This window comes from Thamnophis elegans, chromosome Z (genome assembly GCF_009769535.1).
Source record: "Thamnophis elegans isolate rThaEle1 chromosome Z, rThaEle1.pri, whole genome shotgun sequence".
Lineage (NCBI taxonomy): Eukaryota > Metazoa > Chordata > Lepidosauria > Squamata > Colubridae > Thamnophis > Thamnophis elegans.
The window spans coordinates 106,651,035-106,657,034 of NC_045558.1; positions in this window are offsets into that span (position 1 = coordinate 106,651,035).

The following is a 6,000-nucleotide window of genomic DNA, read 5'->3' on the forward strand; positions in this document are numbered from 1 at the left end:
ATGTTCTACTCCCCCTCCCCACCTGAAAAGAACTCTTCCAACTGCCACTTGAGTGTAGACGTGGCCAGGGCTTGACTCATCCAGCCTGCGGGCCTGGGAGTTTGAAGAGGATCAACGGGGCCAGTTTGAGGGAGAGAAGGGGATAAGATAGAAGCGGTCTCTGGGGCAAGCTTGAGGAGAGTAGAGGGATAGGAGGACAAGCTTCTGGGGGATACTTGAGGGAGAAAAGGGGAGATGAGAGGTTTATGTGGGGCAAGCCTGAGGGAGAGAAGGGGAGAGGAGAGGAGAGGCCAATCATAACTATACATTAATGTTCAAGCTTTAACTGTCAATTTATCAAGCCCAATCACATAGTTCCGTAGTGAAGCACAGATATCCAACCAACTAGTTTTATATAAGATTTTCTGCAGCAAAGCTTAAGCTCTCAGAAAAACTGAGATAATTGGCTTTAATAGCCCTCTTCTCTAATTTACCTACTGGTTGTTAAAGGCCAATCCACATTTTCTGCTTGACCCATTGTCAGTATGGGTAACTCCTCAGCTCTTGAGTGCAGAAATAGATACAGGTAATCCTCAACTTATTATAGTTTGCTTCGTGACCATTTGAAGTTGCAACGGCGCTGAAAAAAGGGGCTCATGACCATTTTTCACACTTATGACCATTGCAGCATCCCCATGATGTGATTTATATTGGATGCTTTACAACTGACTCACATGTATGATGGTTGCAGTGTCCTGGGGTCAGTGATCCCCTTTTGCAACCTTCTGACAAGATCAATGGGGAAACCAGATTCACTTAACAATCATGTTACTAATTGAACAACTGCAATTATTCACTTAACAAATGCAGCAAGAAAAGTTGTAAAAAGGGGGAAAATTCACTTAACAATTTTCTCACTTAGCAACCTAAATTTTGGACTCAATTGTGGTCATAAGTTGAGGACTATCTGTACTGTCTTCCTCCCACTCCCAGCTCATTGCAAATGCTCCCTGTTCCTGTATTTTCCAGATCTGATAATGGAAACAGCTGTTTTCCACCCTGAGCTACCTTAAGCCTTCAGCATACCTTGTGCCATGAGCTTTGTTCAATTCTAGAATAACAACATAGTTGTGATTATCTCCATGATCTGGCCTGCTTCCTTCCTGTTTTGGCTGGGCAATCTGGCTATATGTTCTCTTCTGGGCAACAGTTTCTTTTTTGTTTTGTTTGGAATAATATCTTATAATTGATCTAACAATGACCCATTGAGTCCTATCTTGAACCCTAGAAGCTCAGGCTCCACTTAGTCCGTACTTTCCCTGTAAGCACTGGTTTCATTTCTGTCCAGAATTAGTGAAGCCTGCTTCCCTTGCTTCCTCACTGCCTTTATTTTATATTTGTTAATATCTCTAAGTTTTAACTTGGGAACATTCTACTCTATATTAAGCTGACCTATCAGTTCTTCCTTGTTACACATTTTCCATGGACCTATCAAAGTGAAAGAACAACCTGTTCCTACTGCTTTAGTTATCATAGCAATAGTACCATGGTACCATAAGGGAAAAGAAAAAAAAAGGGTTTGTCATAGAGTCCATCAAAATATGTGGGAAAGAGGTGTAAAGAAGTGTTTGTGCAGATCTGGAAAAGCAAAAGAAAGGCATGGAGATGGCAAGGAGGAAATAAATTCCTAAAAAGAAAATAATAAGCTTTGGTGGCTTCTTCATACAGGACCAAACAAGATAGGATTGGCTTCCCTGCAGAGAGGGAATGGGAAAGAAGTAGGGGAATGACCAATCAGGTCTTTTGGTAGTTTAGACCAGATTGGGCACCAGCCCAACTCCACTGCCAAATCACTGCAATCCCACGGGAATTTCTGAAGTTGGCTTAAGAAACAGATGGATGCAGTATGGGAGAACTCCAGCAGCTTAGAATGTAGTGCAGTATGGCAGGAAGAATCAAAAAGACCATTGACCACTTGGTTTGGTAGGTTCTGAATAGGCTGTTTAACTGAAACACCCTCTCCCCCACATTCTCTAAATTTTCCTGCTTTCATCTGCCCACTCCCACCCATCATGGCAATACAAGTCTGAGCTGGTTTGGAAGCTGCATCACTTGAAAATGACAACGTAGGCATTTAGATGTCCAACACCACACCCCTTGCTTTCATTCATATTCTAAACCTCACTTACTTCCAAGACCAAAGAAGACAGCAGAAGTCAAATTCTGCTCTGCCCTGGGTTTGTCACCTAGATATTGAAATCTCATCTTGCATCAGAGGGAAAAAAAATCCAAACCAGAATGGAGACTGCTCCCTGCCCAGCAGCTGCATGAGTCACCTCTTCTGCCCTTCCCAAGTTGGTTGAACCAGTTGGGTTGCCCTTTATAGATTCTCCATTAGTAGGGATGGTGAGAAGGGAGGAGCCATGCCTCGTTCACGGGGATCTTACAGAAAAGCTTTTGAATTTTGCTGGGCTCAGTTGAGTTTCTGCTCCTCTGTATTGAATCTTTAGCATGCTGCCTTTTTATAGGTTTATTTGTATCACAATAGCTTTTAAAAAAATATGTTTTGTATGATTCAGAATGCATGATTCTCATGGACGTCTTACAATAGGCTTTGATATTCAAATCCAGCATTGGGTTTGGCAGGGATAGTGTGGATGGGGATTTATCTGTTTATAAATTGATAATATAGCCCATATAAATCCCAAAGATTAATTCATTAATAAGGAAAAATATTACAATTGTGTAAAAGTTCTACGCTAAATGGAATTCTGGCTTTTAGAGGATTAGATCCAAGTAATTCTTGACTTACAACAACATTGGACCAGAATTATTGTTGTTGAGCTAGGTGATGGTTAAATAAATCATGCCCAGTTTTGATCATGTGACTGTGAGGATGCTATGACAGTTATAAGTAACTTTTCAGTGCCATTGAAACTTTGAACAGTCATTAAATGAATGGTTGTAAGTTGAGGAGAACCTGTACTTGCAAGGAACTGTGATAAAACAGTAAAAAGTTAGAACATCACCTGATCCTCTTTGGAATTTTTTTTAAATGGAAGAAGAAAAATATAATAAAATCTTTGAGTACAGCTCAAATACTGGTGACTTTTGGATAGAGATATGTAGTTGCTCAACTATATGACATGATTTGTTCTCCAATCTATGTTGTTTTTGATTGGCCTAAACCCTACAATTATTTGGTGATCTTCCTTCCAAATGCAAAGTCAGCCCATTCCTGTTTCAGTCATCCAAGGCCTTAATTGTTATTTACACCAGAAATGCAATATATCAAATATGGTCTATTAGTATATGTAGAGTAGAGTAGAGTAGACTAGAAGAGAATACTATGTTCTATATATAGAATAGAATGTTCATATAGAGAATAGAATAGATGGGTTGAGAATAGAAGAATTTGCAGAGGACATCAAACTGGTAGGAATAGCTAACACCCTGAAGATCCAGATGGATCTCAACAGAGTGAACAATTGGCCCTATTTAATAAAATGAAACTCAGTATAGAAAAAATATAAGGTTTTACAATTAGACAAGAAAAATCAAAGGTACATGTACAAATTAGGTGAAACTTAATAACAGTAACGTTGATCTTTGAGTTCTAGTGGACAGTCACTTAAATATGTGCCAGCAGTTGCTAAAAAAACAAATGCAATCCTAGGCCACATTAACAGAGGGATAGACTCAAGATCACATGAAATGCTACTATCACTTTATAATGCCTTGGTTAAAACACTTGGTTGCCGCAATATGAAAAGATGTTGAGACTCTGGAAAGAGAAGAGCAACAAAGATGATTGAGTGCTGGAGGCTAAAACATATGAAGAATGGTTGAAGGAATAGGGAATTGGGTACGTGTAATGAAAAGAAAGACTGGGGTGGCATGATAGCAATGTTTCAATATCTGAGGGGCTGCTATAAAGAAAAGGGAGGACAATGTATTTTCCAAAGCAACAGAAGCAAGACAAGAAATAATAGATGGAAAAATCAAGGAGAGGACCAACCTAGAACTAAGAAGAATTTTCCTGACAGAACAATTAACCAGTGGAATCACTTGCCTTCAAAAGTTGTGGATGCTCATTAGAGGCTTTTAAGAAGAGGCTAGACATTGTCTGAAATGGAATAGGATCCTGCTAGAGGAGGGAGTTAGATTAGAAGACCAAGGTTCCTTCCAACTCTTGTTATTCTGCTCTGTACCTAATCCTAACAGATATATGCAGAAACACCTACACTTAAAGCAATAAATTATATATTTATAATATAAAGTTCAACATAATTTTAAATGATGATATAAATAGTACAAAAATATCTCCAAGATTAATACTTTCTTCAGTCACAAGTGGGATGAATAGAACAAATAGAGGCACAGAATATGGAAAAATCTAGTCAGACAGAAAAAAATGACAAATAAGCTTTGTACTTTCATTTTTGCTTCTTCTGTCTGACCAGGAAAAAAATCCAGGAATAAGTCTTCCAAATAAATATTTAAGAAATACGAAATCTAATTTCAGAAGACACGACAGCAAGAAGTTGCCAATTTATATACTCTTCATCTGAGACTAAATTAAATTTAAAGGTTGGTAAGACTTATTGAAGTGATGGCACATTGAAAAGATCGTCTATATGTTAAATAAGATGGTTGAACTCTAAAGAGTCTTCATTACCTTTCAGAATGCAATTTCTCTAAGATCTGAAATTTAGAGTTCAGTTCTGAAATTCTTCTAAAAGTATGTGAAATCCTGAAGGCATTTTGAGGTCCCATCTAATGGTGTTTGTTTGGTTTTTTTTGCTAAGAATTATGTTGAGTATTGATGGGATAACATAAATGGAGTATCATTGGGAATAGAAAACTTTCTTAAAGGAACTGAATTCACCAGAGGCAGATTTTTATAGCTGAACAAAGTATTTGAAACTGGCACATCCTGTTTTGTTTTTTTTACCCATGCAACAAAATGGTTATTTGGTTTAGATATTATAATCCTTTTATCTTATGCTTTCTCAACAAAATTTGTTTGGAATAGAATATATGATCTGTTCAACTGTGGGCAGATGGCTTTGTCTTTAACCTTTGCAAGCTTGATCACTTTGGGATCAACATTCTTAAAAGTCAATTAAAATTATATCTCATAAATGAGAAATTAAAGTAAGTCTACCCCTTTGCATATCCACACTGCTTCCAAACACGATGCATTTTCTTTATCTCACTATCCGATGTTGTTTACATAAAACTTCCCAGGTAACTTCAAGATGAAAGAGTGGAAATGCCTCATCCACCAGTCAACTACTTCCCTGAGATACTGGTTTAAGTAGCCCACATCATTTTTGATCGATTAGATCTTAATCTATAACTCTTTTCCTTTTGATTGTTCTCTCTTTCTTTTAGCATTCCCTGTGTTGACACCCACAATTTCTTGGCATCTCCTAAACTAGCCTCTCTTGGTACTAAGACACACCTACTCAGCTGGCAGTGAGGTTCTCTAATGCTCCTCCTCAAAATAGTTGCTGTCAACTCTACCTTTAAAGCATTTTGATGGCAATGAGAGGATTTGAGCTGATTTGGCATCATCTTTGCTTAATCGCTACTTATTTATAAGTCAGTTCATACTCCTATTTCTCTGTGAGAGAGATTGTGGAGAAGCTGAGATTGTGAGTCCCAAGGGAGTGGGCGGCATACAAATTTTATTAAACTCAAACTCAAACTGTAAGAATAATGGAAGGAATGTTAGACATAAACAACCAAGAGGCAGATAAGAGCCTGTTGGTAGTTTAACTCATAAAAAACAACGGAGTCCAGTGATAAGAAATCTCAGAAGAAATATTTCAAATTTAATTTTTGCATTAAGTGAACTTGCTAATAAACAAGACTAGAAATTCCTCTTCCAGCTTCTAATATTCTGTATTTATCCTAAGATTAATATTAAAGACATCTTACTGAAGTTTGTATAATTCTTACTTCCTTAATCTTGTACAAATCTGTCTTATCTTTCTTTTTTGTTTTAATATAACT